This window comes from Salmo salar, chromosome ssa01, assembly GCF_905237065.1.
Source record: "Salmo salar chromosome ssa01, Ssal_v3.1, whole genome shotgun sequence".
NCBI classification, from domain to species: domain Eukaryota; kingdom Metazoa; phylum Chordata; class Actinopteri; order Salmoniformes; family Salmonidae; genus Salmo; species Salmo salar.
In genome coordinates this window covers 116,829,701-116,851,372 of record NC_059442.1, presented here as the reverse complement: position 1 = coordinate 116,851,372, position 21,672 = coordinate 116,829,701, and the positions used below count along the sequence as shown (strand labels likewise).

The 21,672-nt window shown below is 42.5% G+C and overlaps 1 pseudogene; it reads right to left on the bottom strand.

Moving 5' to 3' along the window:
* The window catches only part of LOC123724407 (carbohydrate sulfotransferase 15-like), a 96,127-nt pseudogene extending 83,371 nt beyond the window's left edge, over positions 1–12,756 (bottom strand).
* Between the last annotated feature and the right edge of the window lie 8,916 nt (positions 12,757–21,672).

Below are 21,672 nucleotides of genomic sequence, written 5' to 3'. Positions count from 1 at the left end.
CCAGACTATACTTAATCATAGGACCTACTGAAGAGATAAGTCTTCAGTAAAGAATGAAAAGGTTGAGACTGGAGTCTGTGTCTCTCACATTGGTAGGCAGACCATTCCATAAAAATGGAGCTCTATAGGAGAAAGCCCTACCTCCAGCCGTTTGCTTAGAAATTCTAGGGACAATTAGGAGGCTCATGCGTCTTGTGACGTAGCGTACTGTGTAGGTATGTACGCAGGACCAAATCGGAAAGATAGGTAGGAGCAAGCCCATGTAATGCTTTGTGGGGTTAGCAGTAAAACCTTGAAATCGGCCCTTGCCTTAACAGGAAGCCAGTGTAGGGAGGCTAACACTGGAGTAATATGATACATTTTTTTTTGGTTCTAGTCAGGATTCTAGCAGCCGTATTTAGCACTAACGAAGTTTGTTTAGTGCTTTATCCGGAAGCCGGAAGGTAGAGCATTGCAGTAGTCCAGCCTAGAAGTAACAAAAGCATGGATACATTTTTCTCGTCATTTTTGGACAGAAAGTTTCTGATTTTTGCAATGTTACGTAGATGGAAAAAAGCTGTCCTTGAAACAGTCTTGATATGTTCTTCAAAAGAGATCAGGGTCCAGAGTAACGCCGAGGTCCTTCACAGTTTTATTTGAGACAACTGTACAACCATCCAGATTAATTGTCAGATTCAACAGAAGATCTCTTTGTTTCTTGGGACCTAGAACAACATCTCTGTTTTGTCCAAGTTTAAAAGTAGAAGTTTGAGCCATCCACTCTTTATGTCTGAAACACAGGCTTAAAGCGAGGGCAATTTTGGGGCTTCACCATGTTTCATTGAAATGTACAGCTGTGTGTCGTCCGCATAGCAGTGAAATTTAACATTATGGTTTTCGAATGACATCCCCAAGAGGTAAAATATATAGTGAAAAACAATAGTGGTCCTAAAACGGAACCTTGAGGAACACCGAAATTTACAATTGATTTGTCAGAGGACAAACCATTCACAGAGACAAACTGATATCTTTCCGACAGATAAGTTCTAAACCAGGCCAGAACTTGTCCATGTAGACCAATTTGGGTTTCAATCTCTCCAAAAGAATGTGGTGATCGATGGTATCAAAAGCGGCACTAAGATCTAGGAGCACGAGGACAGATGCAGAGCCTCGGTCTGACGTCATTAAAAGGTCATTTACCACCTTCACAAGTGCAGTCTCAGTGCTATGATGGGGTCTAAAACCAGACTGAAGCGTTTGTATACATTGTTTGTCTTCAGAAGGCAGTGAGTTGCTGTGCCACAGCTTTTTTCAAAAATTTTTGAGAGGAATGGAAGATTCGATATAGGCCGATAGTTTTTTATAATTTCTGGGTCCAAGATTCGGCTTTTTCAAGAGAGGCTTTATTACTGCCACTTTTAGTGAGCTTGGTACAATCCGGTGGATAGAGAGCCGTTTATTATGTTCAACATAGGAGGCCAAGCACAGGAAGCAGCTCTTTCAGTAGTTTAGTTGGAATAGGGTCCAGTATGCAGCTTGAGGTTTGGAGGCCATGATTATTTTTTCATCAGTTGTGTCAAGAGATATAGTACTAAAACACTTTAGTATTCTCCCTTGATCCTAGGTCCTGGCAGAGTTGTGTAGACTCAGGACAATGGAGCTTTGGAGGAATACCCAGATTTAAAGAGGAGTCCGTAATTTGCTTTCTAATGATCATGATCTTTTCCTCAAAGAAGTTCATAAATTTTTACTGCTGAAGTGAAAGCCATCCTCCATTTGCGAAGGCTGCTTTTTAGTTAGCTTTGTGACAGTATCAAAAAGAAATTTCGGATTGTTCTTATTTTCCTCAATTAAGTTGGAAAATAGGATGATCGAAAGCAGCAGTAAGGGCTCTTCGATACTGCACGGTACTGTCTTTCCAAGCTAGTCGGAAGACTTCCAGTTTGGTGTGGCGCCATTTCGTTTCAGTTTTCTGGAAACTTGCTTTCAGAGCTCGTGTATTTTCTGTATACCAGGGAGCTAGTTTCTTATGACAGATGTTTTTAATTTTTAGGGTTGCAACTGCATCTAGGGTATTACGCCAAGGTTAAATTGAGTTCCTCGGTTAGGTGGTTAACTGATTTTTGTCCTCTGACGTCCTTGGGTAGGCAGAGGGAGTCTGGAAGGGCATCAAGGAATCTTTGGGTTGTCTGAGAATTTATCAGCACGACTTTTAATGCTCCTTGGTTGGGGTCTGAGCAGATTATTTGTTGCGATTGCAAACGCCTTAATAAAATGGTGGTCCGATAATCCCAGGATTATGAGGAAAAACATTAAGATCCACAACATTTATTCCATGGGACAAAACTAGGTCCAGAGTATGACTGTGGCAGTGAGTAGGTCCAGAGACATGTTGGACAAAACCCACTGAGTCGATGATGGCTCCGAAAGCCTTTTGGAGTGGGTCTTTGGACTTTTCCATGTGAAAAATGTTAAGTCACCAAAAATTAGAATATTATCTGCTACTCACAAGATCCGATAGGAATTCAGGAACTCAGTGAGGAACACTGCATATGGCCCAGGAGGCCTGTAAACAGTAGCTATAAAAGTGAGTGAGCAGGCTCCATAGATTTCATGACTAGAAGCTCAAAAGACGTAAAACGTCATTGTTTTTTTTTTGTAAATTGAAATTTGCTATCGTAAATGTTAGCAACACCTCGCTTTGCGGATGCACGGGGGTATGGTCACTAGTGTAACCAGGGGGTGAGGCTCATTTAACACAGTAAATTCAACAGGCAAGCCATGTTTCAGTCAGGCCAATCACATCAAGATTATGATCAGTGATTAGTTCATTGACTATAAATGCCTTGGAAGTGAGGGATCTAACATTAAGTAACCCAATTTTGAGATGTGAGGTATCACAATCTCTTTCAATAATGGCAGGAATGGAGGAGTGCTGTTATACTAGTGAGATTGTCAAAGCGAACTGCGCCAATTTTTATTTTGGCCCAATCTAGCTCGAGGCACAGACACGGTTTCAATGGGGAAAGCTGAGTGACTACATGACTGTGCTAGTGGCAGACTCCACTAAGCTGGCAGGCTGGCTAATAGCCTGCTGCCTGGCCTGCACCCTATTTTAATTGTGGAGCTAGAGGAGTGTAGAGCCTGTCATGTCGGAGATAAGATGAGAGCACCTCCAGCTAGATGGAGTCCGTCGCATCCCTCAACAGGCCAGTCCTGTTGTGGGTGAGTCCCAGAAAGAGGGCCAATTATCTACAAATTCATCTTTTGGGAGGGGCAGAAAACAGTTTTTAAAGCGGACTGAGTTGTGAGACTCGCTGTAGAGCTCATTACTCTCCCCTAACTGCGAGGGGGCCAGAGACAATTAATCGATGCCGACACATCTTTCTAGCTGATTTACACGCTGTGAAGCTATGTTGCGCTGGTGACCTCACGACTGTTTCATCCTAACATCAGTTGGTGCGACGTGGATAACAATATCTCTATACTCTCTACATTCACAGTTTTAGCTTTAGCCAGCACCGTCTTTAGATTAGCTTAACGTCGGTAGCTCCTGCCCCCTGGTAAACAGTGTCAGATCGCTTGGATGATTAGTTTAAGTCTAATACCGCGGGTAATGGAGTCGCCAATGACCAGGTTTTCAATTTGTCAGAGCCAATGGTGGGAGCGTCGGGCCTCAGACCCTCACAAGGGAGTGAGTAGAGAACTGAGGGGCTCCGACCCACCGCGCAATGGAGAACTGGTTGGAGTTTCCCTGGCTGAATAAGTGACACCGGTTTGAGCATTCTGCGTTTCCTCCGACCATGTTATAAAAGTTGTCCAGCTGCGGGACCTAAGAGGGGGTTGATACTAACGTTACTATCTGTACTTACTGCCGCGCACAGAGCCGTTTCATCCTTTCCTACACTGACATTTCCCTTGCCTTTCTTGGAACATTGCGTTCGAAGCTGGGCTTGCAGCACAGCTATCCTTGCCAGTTTTAAAGGCGATCGTTCTCCTGGTATATTATAAGTACAACGACTGTAATTAGAAGGCATCATGTTAATGTTACTTAGCCCGGCTGTTTGAAGTCTAACGAACCATGTCCAGATAAAACCTCCGGGGTGCGAAAAAGTTGAATGAAAAAAGTTGAGTGAGGAAAAAAGTAAAAATATACGGTAATGAAAACTAAAACCGTCAGTAAAAGTAAGATCGGCAACAAAACGCAGATAAAAACCTCCGGGGTGAAAAAGTTGAATGAAAAAAGTTGAGTGAGGGAAAAGTAAAAATATAGTAATGAAAAAAAGTGAAAACCGTCAGGTATGCAAAGTAAGATCGGCAACAAAACGCACTGCAGCGTAAAACAGTCTGCAAGTTGTGACCGGAAACAGGAGTGTGTTTACTGTTTAGATTCCCCAGCTATACAGACAGCGCCCCCAACACACCATATCTCCTGAAACATCTCCCCCAGCTATACAGACAGCCCCCAACACACCATATCTCCTGGAAACATCTTCCCCAGCTATACAGACAGCCCCCCAACACACCACATTCTCCCTAAAAACATCTCCCCCAGCTATACAGACAGCTCCCCCAACATACCATATCTCCTGAAACATCTCCCCAGCTATACAGACAGCCCCCCAACACACACATATCTCCTGAAACATTCTCCCCAGCTTAATAAGACAGCCCCCCAACACACCATATCTCCTGAAACATCTCCCCCAGCTATACAGACAGCCCCCAACACACCATATCTCCTGGAAACATCTCCCCCAGCTATACAGACAGCCCCCCCAACACACCATATCTCCTGAAACATCTCAGCTATACAGACAGCCCCCCCAACACACCATATCTCCTGAAACATCTTCCCCCAGCTATACAGACAGCCCCCAACACACACATATCTCCTGAAACATCTCCCCCAGCTATACAGACAGCCCCACAACACACCATATCTCCTGAAACATCTCCCCAGTTATACAGACAGCCCCCAACACACCATATCTCCTGAAACATCTCCCCAGTTATACAGACAGCCCCCAACACACACCATATCTCCTGGAAACATCTCTCCCAGCTATACAGACATCCCCCCAACACACATATCTCCTGAAACATCTCCACACTTTTTAATCATTTTATTGAACTCAAATTCCAAGGGCGCAGAGACCATCTCATTAAATAACAGTAAAGGGTCTGTTATTTATTTTATTTTTAAATTATTTTTTGATTTTTGTATTATTATTTTTATTTAACCTTTATTTAACTAGGCAAGTCAGTTAAGAACAAATTGTTATTTAGCAATGACGCTACAAAGAAAAGGCAAAAGGCCTGCTTCAAGGACTGGGGCCTGGGATTAAAAAACAAATAAATAAATACAATACAAAATAGAACAAAACACACAACACTACATAAATAGACACCACAACACTACATAAAAGAGACAACACTACATAGAGACAACACAACACTACATAAAGAGAGACAACACTACATAAAGAGAGACAACGCTACATAAAGAGAGAACCACACAACACTACAAAAAGAGAGACAACACTACACTACAAAGAGAGACAACACAACACTACATAAAGAGAGACAACAAATACTACATAAAGAGAGACAACACAACACTACATAAAGAGAGACAACACTACATAAAGAGAGACAACACTACATAAAGAGAGAAAACACTACATAACGAGGGAAGAGCAACACTACACTACATAAAGAGACAACACAAACACTACATAAAGAGAGACAACACTACATAAAGACAGACAACACACTACAAAAAGAGACCAAAGACAACAACGAGCAAGGCAGCAACACATGACAACACACCATGGTAGCAACACAACATGGTAGCAGCACAAAACATGGTACAAAAATTATTGGGCCCAGTCAACAGCACAAAGGGCAAAAAGGTAGAGACAACAATACATCACTCAAAGCAGCCACAGCTGTCGGTAAGAATGTCCATGATTGAGTCTCGGAATGAAGAGATTGAGATAAAACTGTCCAGTTTGAGTGTTTTTTTGCAGGTCATTCCAGTCGCTAGCTGCAGGCATGAACTGAAAAGAGAAGCGACCCAGGATGTGTGTCCTTTGGGGGACCTTTAACAGAATGTAACATTAACAAAACATGTACCTTTAACAGAATGTGACTCGGGCAGAACGGGTATTGTTTGTGGAGGATGAGGGCTGCAGTAGATATCTCAGATAAGGGGAGTGAGGCCTTAAGAGGGTTTTATAAATGAGCATCAACCAGTGGGTCTTTGCGACAGGTATACAGAGATGACCAGTTTACAGAGGAGTATAGAGTGTAGTGATGTGTCCTATAAGGAGCATTGGTGGTAAATCTGATGGCCGAGATGGTAAAGAACATCTAGCCGCTCGAGAAAACCCTTACCTGCCGATCTATAAATTACGTCTCGCGTAATCTAGCATGGCTAGGATGGTCATCTGAATCACGGTTAGTTAATCACAGCACTTTTAGTACACAGTCCCCCCCATTTTAGAGGACCAAAAGTATTGGCAAATCACTTATATGTGTATTAAAGTAGTAAAGCGTTTGAGTGTTTGGTCCCATATTCCTATAGTATAATCCTATATTCCTATAATATAATCCCATATTCCTATAATATAATTCCATATCCTACAATATAATTCCATATTCCTATAATATAATCCCATGTTCCTATAATATAATTCCATATTCCTATAATATAATTCCATATTCCTATAATATAATTCCTATTCTATAATATAATCCCATGTTCCTATAATATAATCCCATATTCACCTAAATATAATTTCATATTCCTACAATAAATCCCATATTCCTATAATACAATTCCATATTCCTGTAAATGTAATTCCATAATCCTATAATATAATTCCACATTCCTATAATATAATCCCATGTTCCTATAATATAATCCCGTATTCCTATAATAACTATTCCATATTTCCTATAATACAATCCCATGTTCCTATAATATAATCCCATATTCCTATAATATAATCCATATTCCTATAATATAATCTATTCTTAACACGTAATGATTACACTCAAGCTAGAATCTCTACAAACTTGTTGGCTGTATTGGCTGTTTGTTTTGGTTGTGTTTCAGATTGTTTTTGTGCCCAATAGAAATGTAATGGTAAATCATTTATTGTATCATTGTGTCACACTTCTTTATTGATGTGGATTCTACGATTACTGAATATTCCTGAATGAATCGTGAATAATAATGAGAAAGTTACAGACGCTCCACTATCTTTACGAAACCTGCTAACCTCTCACCATTACAATAACAGGGGAGGTTAGCATTTTATATCATACTTAAAACATGCAATTTAACCTCTCACCCATTACAATAACAAGGGAGGTTAGCATGTTTATATCATACCTAAAACATGCTAACATCCCCCCATATTAACATAACAAGGGAAGTTTCGGCATTTTTATATCATACCTAGGCAAACATGCTAACCTCTCACCATTACCATAACAAGGGAGGTTAGCATTTTATATCATACCTCTCAAGACATGCAACTTTCTCTCACCATTACAATAACAAGGGAGATCAGCATTTTTATACTATACCCCTAAAATCAAATCAAATCAAATTTACTTTTAAAGCCCTTTGTAATATCTAGTTGATATCTCAAAGTGCTGTACAGAAACCCAGCCTAAAACCCCAAACAGAAACAAAAGCATGAGAAAGAAGCATGGTGGCTAGGAAAACTCCCCTAGGAAAACTCCTAGAAACATGCTAACCTCTCACCATTACCATAACAAGGGAGGTTAGCATTTTATATCATACCCCCAAAACATGCTAAACTCTCTCACTATTTACCATGAATAAGGGAGGTGAGATTTTATACTACAAAACAATTTGCTAATAATTTATTCAATAATAAGAGATAGATTTTATATATACAAACATGCTTAACCCTCACTATTACAATAACAGGGTAGGTTAGCATTTTATATATACCAAGACATAAGTAACCTCATCATGACAAAACAAGTGAGGTTAGGATTATGAATATACCTCAAAATACATGTAACTTCACATATATAATGTTATATTTTTATTTTTGGATAAAAATTTCTATGCTAAACATGCCAAATTCATAACAAGAGATAGATATCAACCCTAAAACATTAGAACCTCTCACCATTACAATAAGAGGGAGTGTTAATATTTATGAGAGGACTTCTAAAAATAGCAACTCACCATTACTATAATAAGGGAGATTAGCATTTTATAGGAATTCTAAAACATGCTAAATTATTACTTTTTGTTGTAGAGAGATATGTGAATTGGTAGGTCCACATTAATGGTGTAGAAGTGTTAAGTAAACATTATTATTCTATTTACAATAAAAGCGACTCAAAATGACACAAAATTATTTTATTAATTTAAGGACAACTTATCCAGAAACATTTGTGGAAAAATATTTCAAAAGGAAATCGACAGAAAAATGATGTTAGGGATTCAAACAGAATTTTTTGTTTACTGTGCTCAAATGTTTTAAACACCGAAATCACGAAACACAACCACATCAAACAGTAAATAGCAATTGATAAAAAATCAAAAAAGATGATGTTACGATGAATGACATCTACAGTACAAAAGGGTGTAATTTAACGATTCACTCCGATATGGTATTTGAAGATACCAAATTAAACGACAGTAGATTAACCCAAATATGATGTAATTAAAATTAAAAAAGTGAAGAAGACAAGAAAATAATGTAGTAGAGAGTTTGGACAGCGTAGAGAGAGAGAGAGAAAGAGAGACAGAAAAGTACAGAGAGACAAAAGAGAGAGAGAGAGACAGAAAGAGAGAGAGAGAGAGAAAATGAGAGAGAGAGGACAGAAAGAAAAGAGAGAGAGACAGAGAGAGATTTAAATAAGTTGAAACATAGCGATGATATTGAAAATGTCTTGTGTTTTGGAAACTTTTTAGAGTGCAATGTTTCTGTTATTTCTACACATTTTTTGTTGAGTTAATTTTGCTTCTTCTCACTTTTGTTTGTAGGTGTATATTTACTTGCTTTGGCAATGTAAATATGTGTTCTGTGTAATAAAGATTGAATTGGAAATTGAGACAAAGAAAGAGACAGAGATTTGATTTCAATTTTATTAGGATCCCCATTAACCGACACCAATGAGCGGCAGCTAGTCTTACTGGGGTCCAACACATAACACAAAAATGTGAGAGGTAGAGAGAGACAGAGAGAGAAGAGAGAGACAGAGGATATGAGAGAGACAGAGAGAGGAGGGGGGAGGGAGGAGGGAGGAGGGAGGGGAGGGGGGAGGAGGGGGAGGAGGAGAGGGAGGGAGGGAGGAGGAGAGGGAGTGGAGAGGGAGGAGGGAGAAAAGAAAGAGATATCTACTCTCACTTGCTTTGGCAATGTTAACATATGTTTCCCATGCTTAATAAAAAAGCCCCTTTAGAATTGAATCAGAGAGTAGAGAGAGAGAGAGAGAGAGAGAGCGAGAGAGAGAAAGAAAGAGAGAAATGTGCAACGGACGATTATGTTTCTTTAACTGGCCAGCAGAGATGATGTAATTGATTGTGTCGTCAATCACATTCCCTTTCTCATTAGCTTGTTCCAATAAGAAATTAGTGTGATGCAAACAGGGGCCGGCTCGAGGCATAAGCCACATAAGCGGGTACTAGGTCATGTTGCCCAGGGGCCCTGGCCTCATCGGGGCTTCCATTGATTTGGATAGTCACACTCAATCAGAGATCATTAACATGGCAAGTCTTGGTCAAATGTGTGGAATTGCAGGAAATGTTCTTTAAAAGCAACAACAAAAATCTCTACACCCAATGGCAAAATATTAGAATTACAAGAAATGAACTTTAAACGTACATTTTTCATTTTTTTCGCTGGTGGGGAGGCCACCCAACCAAAATCTTGTGTGTAGGTGTAACCGATGTGAAGTGGCTAGTTAGTTAGTGTGCGCTTAATAAGCGTTTCAATCAGTGACGTCTCTCGCTCTAGCGACCTGAAGTAGTTGTTCCCTTGACTCTTGCGAGGGCGTGTGCTTTTGTGGCGCGATGGGTAACGATGCTTCGTGGGTGTCGGTTGTTGATGTGTGCAGAGTGGTCCTGGTTCGGAGCCCCAGGTAGGGGCGAGGAGAGGGACGGAAGCTAGACTGTTATCCAGGCGCCAAAAGGCTTTGTCCGGCCCTGGATCCGGCAAACAGCCTTGGCACAAACCTATCTATAGCATTGACGGATTTAATTGAAACAGGAGTTGAGTTGAGACGGGGCCAGGAATAGAAGTGGTGGAGCCAGTCAGTGGAGTGAGTGAGGCTACATACATCCCCAAATGGCACCCTATTCCCTTCATAGTTCACCAGTTTTGACCAGAGGTCCCTAAGGGCCCTGAACCAAAGTAGTGCACTTATATACTGTGCATTCAGAAAAGTATTCAGACCCCCGTCCCTTTTTCCACATTTTGTTACGTTACATCGTATTCTAAAATGGATTAAATACAATAAAAATCCTCAGTAATCCACACACAATACCCCATAATGAAAAAAGCGAAAATAGGTTTTTAGACATTTTTGACAAATTTGCAAAAAAATAAAAGCAGAAATAGCTTATTTACATAAGTATTCAGACCCTTTGCTATGAGACTTGAAATTGATCTCAGGTGCATCCTGTTTCCATTGATCATCCTTGAGATTTGTTTCTAACTTCATTGGAATCTACCTGTGGTAAATCAATTGATTGGACATGATTTGGAAAGGCACACACCTGTCTCACCATACATGCCTTCCATCTTACCTCACAGGGTTCCCACCCATCTCCCCAGTTATTACAAGTATATGGTGCAAACTTGTGGACACCTAAAAAGTAACGTACTGCTCTGTTATGGACGTGTTCATTTTTAAAATACCTCTTTGCACCCCCAAACTCTTGCTGAATAGTCAGAACAGGACACACGCATGTCTGATACAGTTTGGAATACGTAGCCTAACCAATACCTTTGAGTGGTTTTGTTTTTCCTATAACTCCCCCAAGAGCTCTACTTGCTGAGTCGGCCGGCCAGGGCAGTGATCTCAAGAATTTCTTCATCAAAACAAAACTGAAAAATACCTCTATTAATAGCTGTTTGCATCTAAAAATGAATTATCTGTCTGATTGTCAGGTTGATCATTAGTCTCCATCTTCTACACCAAGTCATTATCTGTCTGATTGTCAGGTTGATCATTAGTCTCCATCTTCTACACCAAGTCATTATCTGTCTGATTGTCAGGTTGATCATTAGTCTCCATCTTCTACACCAAGTCATTATCTGTCTGATTGTCAGGTTGATCATTAGTCTCCACCTTCTACACCAAGTCATTATCTGTGTTTTAGTCTGACTAATCATGAGTCTCCATCTTTTATACCAAGTCATTACCTGTCTGATTGTCAGGTTGATCAATAGTCTCTACCTTCTACACCAAGTCATTGTCTGTCTGATTGTCAGGTTGATCATTAGTCTCCACCTTCTACACCAAGTCATTATCTGTCTGATTGTCAGGTTGATCATTAGTCTCCATCTCCTACACCAACTGACTACGTAATTATAACATTCTGCAGGTTGAGTTTCCCTGACATTTAAAATAATACAAGAGGGTTTTGACATGGTGTTTTCCAGTTTTAGTTTTCAGAGAACATGTCTTTATACAATTACTCCTCAAGATACGCCACTTTTCGTTACCTGAGAACAAAAGTAGCAACTTCCCCCTTTCTCCCACTCCTTAAGTACCTGTGTAACATCAGAATTCAGCCCTTCCTGTTCCTCCCTGACTTCCATTGGAATTGTCTTATGTTGTTTTGGTCCTAAATTATTTGTTTAGTTTCAGAAGGATGTGCTTCCAATTGTTATTTCGGCTAACGAATTGGAAAAACTAGAATATGATATGAAGGGAATGTTATCAAAGTTTATTTCTATTTGAACCGAGTGTGAATGTAAATAGAATTAAACTTTCCTACAACAAACTACAACAATTCTATTTTACTGAGACTTTTAATTAAGATACAGATCAATATAATGCAAGATCAGACAGACACACACACACACACACACACGCACACACACACACAGACACACAGAGACACACAGAGACACGCACGCACACACACGCACGCACGCACGCACACACACACACACACACACACACACAGAGACACACACACACACAGAGACACACACACACACACAAACACACACACACACACACACACGCACACACAGAGACACACACACATACAGACTACAGTGCAGTACTTACATGTGGCTCACTGTGTATTAGTGCCTTGCGTTCTGGCAGCTGTCTAGTAGAACTGAACTCCACCTTGGACGCTATGCTCTTCACCATAAGTTTAATGGTAGCATAGTCCTTGGCAGAAGACACATTAAAGGGGTAGGGCCCAGCTCCGGACCCCGAGTTAGGGACCATAGAGAAATGATATGGGGACGGGGTCAAGAGGAGGCCCTTCTTGTCCCCAGTGAGGATATAGGAAGCCATGATGAGGAACATGACGGTGAGGCCGAACAGGAAGCTGTACAGTTTAACCTTCCTGAAGCAGGTCAGGGTGCTCGTACCACATCCCAGGGTGCACCACGGCCAGAGTCGGTGGAGAGGGTCACGTTTCACCTCCAGAATGGCAAACAGGCTCATGGGGCTGTCGTCCACCTGTAGTTTCAGAGGTCTCTTCCTGTAGTCCTCCATCGGGGAACCCAGCAGGGTGTATTCGTAGTCCATGTGTCATGGTGACAGAGAGGTGGGGTGGTGGTGGGCTGGCTAGGTCTGGGTGGTGGGGTGGTGGTGGGCTGGGTGGTGGGGTGATGGCGGGCTGGCTAGGTCTGGGTGGTGGGGTGGTTGGGTCTGGGTGGTGGGGTGATGGTGGGCTGCCTAGGGTCTGAAGACCCAATGTGGTGGTGGGGTGGTTGGGTCTGGGTGGTGGGGTGGTGGAGGCCCGGCTAGGTTTACTCAGCCTCAGAGACTTGGTGGTGGAGGAGGAGGAGGAGAGGTGGTGGTGGTGGAGCCAGTGAGATGGGAGGAAGAGTATGGTGGTTGTGGCCCAGGAGGATCATCCATGCTGGGGGTGGGATGCTGCGTGCGGACAGACCACCTCCTCAACCACTACTGGAGACCTGGAAAGAGGAAGAAGAAGAAGAAGAGGGATGACTGACAGAGAAGGAGGAAGTGGACTTCCAGTGAAACATCCTGTTTCCTCTTAAAAATGACTTTATACTTTAAGTGTCTAGCTGATCTAAAAAAATGCTGGATTAAAAACAACCCAATTTGGGTTATTTAGTAACCCAGCACTGGGTCAATATTGGACAGAACACACGCTGGGTTATTTAGTAACCCAGCACTGGGTCAATATTGGACAGAACACACTCTGGGTTATTTAGTAACCCAGCTGTCATGACGTTGGCCTGTGGGTAAGGTTTATGACCCCCCCCCCCCCCATAAATACCTTTTACCACTTCCCCTCTCTGAGTCTACTGAAGGACTTGAATAGCCTGTGTTAAATATAGAGAGTCTGGGAACATCAAACAAATGGGGAAAGGTACCACATATTTTGTTAATAAAACCAGTTGGAAATATGCTTGGGAACGTAATGAGTATGTATGTCAGTTCGGTTGTCATCTGAGACATTATGACTGATGACAGGACGACTTAAACTGTATCTGAGAAAGTATACACCCTCTAGTTATCAGAGTCACATGGAATTGTTATGCAATTGAAATGTTTGATATTGAAAATGTTTGTTAGGAGATGAAATGTAATTTTAGCTTCCGAATGAGAGATTTGGGTTTTCATAAGGAAAGTGCCCTGCTCGATCAGTGGCCAACCCTGTGAAGAGACAGGGGTTATAAACGATGAAACACCTCCCTCCCCCCTCTCCACTATATAATCCTTTGACGAAAAGATAACCAGGTTGTTCCAGTACGGGAGGTCTGCAGCCTCTACGTTAGAAGGACACACATGTCAAGAACAGAACTAAGCCAACCTCGGCGTGAGCTTTGGTGGCGAATGGTATGAACTTTGAGCTTATTCACTACAGAAGTGCTACTTCCTAGCCGTTGAGTTAGCAGCGGCCGATGCTTACGTGGGCTAGGAAAGGACGGACGACGGATCCAGTCTAACAGACGGACGAAGATACCACCACGTATCCAATTGACCACCAAAGACATTCTTCCGAGTAACAGGAAGATCTGTTGGCCAACCCGGCCAGCATCTACGACCAATCTACCGAGGCGCAGCTCAGAGTAAATATTTATTGCATTTTCCTTTTCCAAATGGGCGGTAATTTAGAATGCATAAGATAATGTATTTACGATAGCATAGCTGCTGTTTCTCTGTTCCTAAATCTTCCCGCTCTTTCATTCAAGCCCAACCCCCTTTCCTTTGTGTAACCAGCCGTCATATCTGTTCCGTCTACCGGGACGTTTTCTGTATGACATCAGTGTATTCTGTGTATTTGTAATTCTGTGTGATTAGTTAGGTATTTAGTAAATAAATAATTAAACCTAATTTTGTATTGCTGATTCAACTTGTTAGCCAGGGTTCGTGAAGATAACCAAGAATTTACAACTTTCATTATGAGACTGAAAATAAGACAAGGGTTAATATTGACTGCTATCGAGGTAAAATATTACAAAGTATTTTAAGAGTTTATTCGGAAGATAATGGCTCTATAAACGTTCTTCCGTGGTGCCCCGACTTTCTAGTTAATTACATTTACATGATTAGCTTAATCAGGTAATATTAATTACAGAGAAATCATTTTATAAGTTAGCATGTCATATCACTTAATCCGGCATAGCCAAAGACACGACATTTGGAGCCCCCGTGCGAGGAATCTAAAATAGGATGAAGCTTTCATTTTGATTCAGCATATATAAAATTGAAAAGCAGATTACACAATATACCAAGTTGATTATATACATTATGGGAATTGTAGACTGGAATTATTGGTGCGTGTGTGTTCCGGAGAATCGCCTCCGTGTTGTGCTCTGAGGTAGTCAGTGGGTAGCATAAACTATACATGTATGTATGTATGATGGCTGATAAAGCTATCTGAGAAATAGCGCGTTTGGCCAAACGCTAAGTATGTCTGCCTCTCGCGTTTCAGACGCGTGTTGGCTAGGTCATTATTAATTTCTCGAGCGAGGACAAAGAGCCAGCCGATTGAAATTTAGGAGAGATTAGCTTGACCAGCGATAAGTATCTCTCTGTCTCTCGCGTTTCGATGCGAGTAGACCACGGTGCAATTCGTTGTTTCCCGCGAGTTCCGGTTAAAACATCGTCAAATATCGCCGAAAAGGGTTTGAACATAATACGTTATAAGTAAAACCTTTCCCTTGCCAAGGGAATCCTATGTTGAGCATTTTTCAGGCATAAAGTAGCATTAGCTTGCTCGAGATGCTAAGCTAAAAAAAAAAGGGAAAACAGCCATTTTGTTTTGTACCACATTGTAAGTCATCCGACTTGCGGAACGAAAGTCCCGCCCTGGGTACTCCCGTTTGATTTCAGTGTGTGCCCTCTGAAGAAGTCACCAATACTTTCCTTCAAATAATTAGTCAGGTGACACTCAAGTCGTTACTCGTGATATCCAGACGGATATCGATGTCTTTTTCAATTGAACTAATAAGTGAAATTGCCAGATTTACATTCTCAAGTTTAAATAATATCCAAATTGATGAGTTTTCTAAATGAGACATTGTAATCTTTTTCCACATTAACCTAGATGAATAAACCTCTCAGGTTAATTCAAGTTTAAATCCCAAATAGCCTATACAGGTTTGATTTATCATTAAAATTGATCAATCAGTAAAATTTGGTTTTTGCTAAACCCATAAAGTAATCCAGTACTGACAGAAGTCCCGCCCCCGCGGGAATCCCATGTGGCTTCGGCCCAAGGAAGAAGTGTACCATAGTGGGAAGTGCTCCCAACATTTAATCTACTGTTTACACTTATGATATCCAATCAATGGAGATTGTATGGATTATCATCTCATTCAATTTAATAAGTTAAATTGTTGAACATACCTTAATGTTCTTGCAATCAAATTAGACACTTTTAAACTTCCCATATTAACCTGGATGAAGCAACCCCTCAGGTTAATTCAAGTTTAATACCCAGATAGCCTACCCAGGTAGGATTAATCATTGGCATTGATTAATTAATTCAATTTGCTTTTGCAAATTCATTCACGTCCAACTTCCACATTACTGGTACAGTACTGATGGTTCGTCAACATCTATAAATAGATTAAACTTGTCTTTGCAGCTTCCAATGAATTCCAAACCCAAACATTGAAAAAAAAAATAGGAACATTTTTCCTCTACATTTTTCTAATAATGTGCAAGCTACCAAAGGAGGTGGTCACCACTCCTCCGCTAATTAGTGAACCTCCACCCATAAAAGGATTGATCTCTGACCTCAGCAGTGATACCAACCCTAATTATGCCATTAGAAAAACAACAGCCGAAATTGCGAACGCTCTCCAAAATCAACCATCAAATACAGGCTTTGTGACTGTTCTCTCCACTTTAGCACTTGTGTATCGCCATCAAAGGTTGGCATCGGTCCAATACCACAGTGCACAGCTGAAGCACGTGCAAGACATGGCTAACATGAGGGCACAGGTGGAGAGAACTGAGCAACTATTGACAAAAGCATGAAATGAAAACATTCTGCTAGTCGAGGAACTGCGTTTTGAAATCGGAACAATTAAAAGTAATTGCAAATACTTATGACGATGAACGAGAACAAACTCTCCAACAAAATCGTCATCTGCAGGAACAACTCGATTTAGCCAAAACTAAATGCGATGTTGTCCACGCCAAACTAGATAAATCTGTCGAGTTATCTACAAACAGGAACGCGCAATTTGATAACATGCAGGCAGTTTTGTTGAACGTTACTCAAGGTAACAATGTTCTACTCCAAATTCTGCAGACCAAAGACGATCAGTTGATGAACACAATGACAAAGTTGGATGACAAATCAGCAGAACTTATTGAAGTCGCTGACCCAATGAATGATGAGAGAACTCAGGTGATGAGGATGGAAATATTGATTTCTAAGCAAGCAGAGGAAATCTCATCACTGAATCTCTCGCTCTGTACTCGAGACCTCTATCTGCAAACCATGACAGATAAATTTGAGACCGAAAGGAGCAGGTGTGACACTCACGTGTCCAAAATTGGTACTCTAAGCGCTCAAGTGGACTCTGCAATGCAGCAGAAGACCACCCTTAGGGACCATCTGGAGGAAGTCCAGAATGGTCACGCTCTACAGCATGACTACCCATCCAAGCAACCGGAGTCCGGTACTCAAAGGAGTGAAGACGATAGGTTTCAGACATTGCCTCCATCATGTGTCCCCCAGTCTTCTCCTCTTGGCCATTCGGCACTGAGTAATATGGAGCCTCTTGGCCAACAAAGCCAAAGCTTGGCCTCTCCTCTTGGCCTGTCGGCCCCAATTTCTCCACAGGATGAAGCCAACCCTCTCCGCCCGCTTGGCGCGGAATACCTTGACAAACTCGTCAAGAATTTCCCCACCTTTGACCCCGTTCCAGGTCAGCCAAACGATACTGAGACGTTCCTAGCTGACATAGAGGACGCGTTGGGTGGCTACCCGAATGCTACGGGTTCTGACAGGGTTTACCTGTTGAAGCGAACGTCTAATAGACACGTGACGAGGTTCATTCGCCTACAACAGCAACACGTGCTAAATGACTACGCTAAACTTGCCACAGCTTTGAAATTAGAATTCAGTGGTTCTGCGACTCGCAAAACACGATAGCTCACTGGCTAACACGGTCAAACAAGCTCGGAACGAACACCCACAAGCTTTCTATCATAGGCTTCGTTCAGCTTACTTTGGCCTACTCACGGAAACAGGAATGGAAGAGCTGTTACCATTCAAACAAATGTTTCTGTCGAACATGTATCCCACCTTCATTACCTACTTGGGCCCTGCAGCCCACGTTGGCTTGCCTATCTTACAACTCAGAGAGCTTGCAAGCACAGCTTTTGAGGCATCAAAAGTTCACAACGCTAAGAGCCCTGACCACTCGGTTTTGAAGTTTAACCAGGAGCACTCACTCCAGTTAGAGGGTGCATTATCAGGTATTGGAGCGTCGAGAGATGACGCACAACAACAGTTTCTACCACGAAACCATGATTCCAATAACCTCCGCGGTCGAAATAACTGTAAAGTACGTAGCCATCAACATGACTACCGCTACAAACGACCCGTTCGCTACGTTCCTGCACCCAACCCACAAAAAGTGTCAGAGCACAAGGGTAACAAAGGGTTGAAGGACGATCAAAACGTAGACCAATGTTCTCCAGAAGTCCCACTACGGGAAGAACTTAAGCGAGTACAATTTGAGAAAAGGGTAAAAGATAAGTCACAAGGACTAGACGGGGAATTACCGGACACCAGGTCCGCAGGAATTAACACCCATAGCAAGGACGTTAAAGTTCAAATTTCTCCCGCTCTCATTCAAGACCCTATCCAGGGCCCGCTTGATCAAGAAACAAGCCCCCGGGCTCTGTCTATAGACTCTGATACAAAAGTTGCGAAGAAAAAGGTTAAACGCTTCGTTAAAGCCAAGCTCACTCAAAATCGGAAAAGTCAATCTGCTTCCATCTTGAACAGACATGGCACATCACGTCGTTGCGAACGACCACTCCACTTTGTGGGGAATATGTCCACTAACCACGAATCTAAACGGCTATACCTGGAAACAGTCCTGGAGGACTGCTTAGCTTGTCATGCGCTAATTGATTCGGGTGCGACAATATCACTCATCTCTCAAACATTGTTTGATGATCTAAAAAGGGCTTTGAAGCCAACTAAACGTTGGTTAAAAGTGGAACGATGTGACACTACACTTCGAGGGGTCACTCAGACTACCTCGCCTCTCACATTGAGAGTCATGCTGAAACTACACTTCCAGGACGTATCGCTCGTTCACACTGTGTATGTTACCAGCCTCAAAACTGTAACCCTGCTACTTGGAGCAGACTTGATGGATCGATTACTCCCATTGATGGATTGGAAAACCAACCAGGTATGGTCACAGGCCACAGTGCCTTCTCCACTGACCACACTGTCTTCCCCTAACGCTAGCTGCAATGCAGTCATTCACGAGGGGTATCTGTCGAAAGCACCCCTTTGGGAAAAGACGTTTAGAAACCTCTTGGTGCAGAATCCGATCCAAGGAGATATTACGATATCTCGACACATTCCATCAGCCAACCTGATTGACCATTCTTTTCATGATTTCGAGCCAGCTGTCTCTGTGAATAAGCAACTTCCCTCCTCCTTGCAGTCGTGCAATTCGATAGTTGAGATGAACTTCGCTTGCCCTTCGGACACTTCCGCAAGCACTGCGGCCGTCTCAGCAAGAAAAACATTGATGTGCAGAGTACACTCTGCTTCCGATGATACACCTTCTGCTTTGTTGGGGACTGTCACCCCTTACAATGACACTAATGGCGTCAGTCCAGCAACTGACCCGATGACTCCCACTGGTGAAACACTTTGCGATATCGCAGACCGATATCCTCGTCTCAGTTTGCAGGTACTGAAGAGGTTGCCACACGCGGACGCGGTGGTGACTGACAGACCTCGACAGCCACTGAGGGTGTTGAAGCACAAACACCAGGATATTTGGTTGAAAGGTTACAGCCATTCTCATAATAACGCGGCCACTGACGACTCGTACATAGGGTCCGACCTTTTCGTTTGCGCCTCGGACACCAACACCACCCGCTGGTGGGGGGGTCCCGAGACACAAAGGGGGGGAATAGTAGCCCAGACCCATGATGAGCCTCATCGAGGCCGGTGGGGGGGGTCGAGACTACGGACAACACCGTACGAGGCCGCCAGAGCATAAATCAAATCTAGTTGTAAACTCCCCTATGAGAACAGTGAGGAGCAGACAGGCCCCTAGACGGGGATTATCTTAGAACACGTCTAAGATAGTACTGAGGTGTACCACACTGGTCGTAAAGGAAGTCCAATGGACTTGTCCACCTCCAAAACAAATGGCAACAATAATAATTCCTTGCCATGTGTAGGTTCAACTACAATACAACTAGTAATATGCTCCAATCATGTGTTCCGGTAGATAATATTTCAGAATAAATCGGTAGGACAACTGGACCCCCTTGAATACCAGTACCAATACCGCAGATCAGTCCAGCAACACTCAGTAAGAGGATTAGTAACCTCACAAGTTAAATTGCTATTGATAATAGCGACATAGGAGTCACTCAGAGTGCAACACGGGAAGGGAATCTCCATTGCACTCTTCCAATGGTTAACACATGCCACTAATAAATAGAACCCTCCGTCCAGGAGAAAATTATTAGAAGTCATGAACCATGATCACACCACGTATGACTGGTCTAATACTTAGAGTACTTCCGTCGTGAGGTTAGCTCCTCCGGGGGATAACATAGCTATGAAATTGACTTCATACCTACTGCCACTACAATAGTGGAAGACACAGTGACTTGTAGAAAACTACTACAGACTCCCTTGACACCAATTCTGACTGACCTCCAGGCATTGACCTGAAAATTACCTGACTACGTCAGACTCATTCTGAACAAGTTGTAATCTGCCAGGATACTTGGTTTTCTTCCCTTGACATGCGCGATTGTGTAAGCATAAAGGCACATGCACAACGGAACATCCAATTAGGATTTATGCTAGGATCACTTAAGGGTCCAAGCAAAATACCAGCCTTAGTAAAGTTGAACATTTACTTCTAGGCCTTTGACTCTACAGCACTCACCAGTTTTCTAACCAGAAGTCCATAGGTCATCCTGTAGACTGCCCAAAACTAGTGCCTTACAGCTGTAGACTTATCATATAGTTGTCAACTTAGGATAGTACCCTAAGCGCCACCCCGCAAATTAGGAAAGCCCTAGATATGACATTAGACAATGCCATGATAGGGTCATTTTGCCAAGACCATGGACGTAGATAGAATGCAGTCCAATTAGATGATTAAGGTGGCATAACTATATTTTGTTTTGTTTATGCTTTCATTCATTTTGTTTCATTTTCTTCGGCACATAGAAAGTGATAGAGCCATAAACAACTCCCCCCATACAACCATCAGTTAGTGCCACAACGCCGCTCATTTGGGAGGAAATGTAATGACATATTTCATGAGTGTGTGTGCGTTGTTAACATCTGCCTAAGTTACTGCCCAGATATTCCAGTCTGGACGACCAGACGACGGGTCCGGAACGGCGATCCCAATCCGGACATCCGCTGCCGAGCCATGGAAAGGACTTCTTCATTTGCAGAGACCCTACCCGGGTCGACCATCAGAGGGGGACTGCAATAGCAACCACCAACTGGACATGTGCTGCCCAGCCTTGGAGCGGACTTCTTCATTTGCAGACACCCTACCCGGGTCGACCGCCAGATGGGGACCACAACGATGATCCACAACTAGGACAACCCACGTTCATTTTTATGTTGGGTTATAACATGCAGGTTAATCGCAAGATTGAACCCAACATGGGGGGACTGTCATGACGTTGGCCTGTGGGTAAGGTTTATGACCCCCCCCCATAAATACCTTTTACCACTTCCCCTCTCTGGGTCTACTGAAGGACTTGAATAGC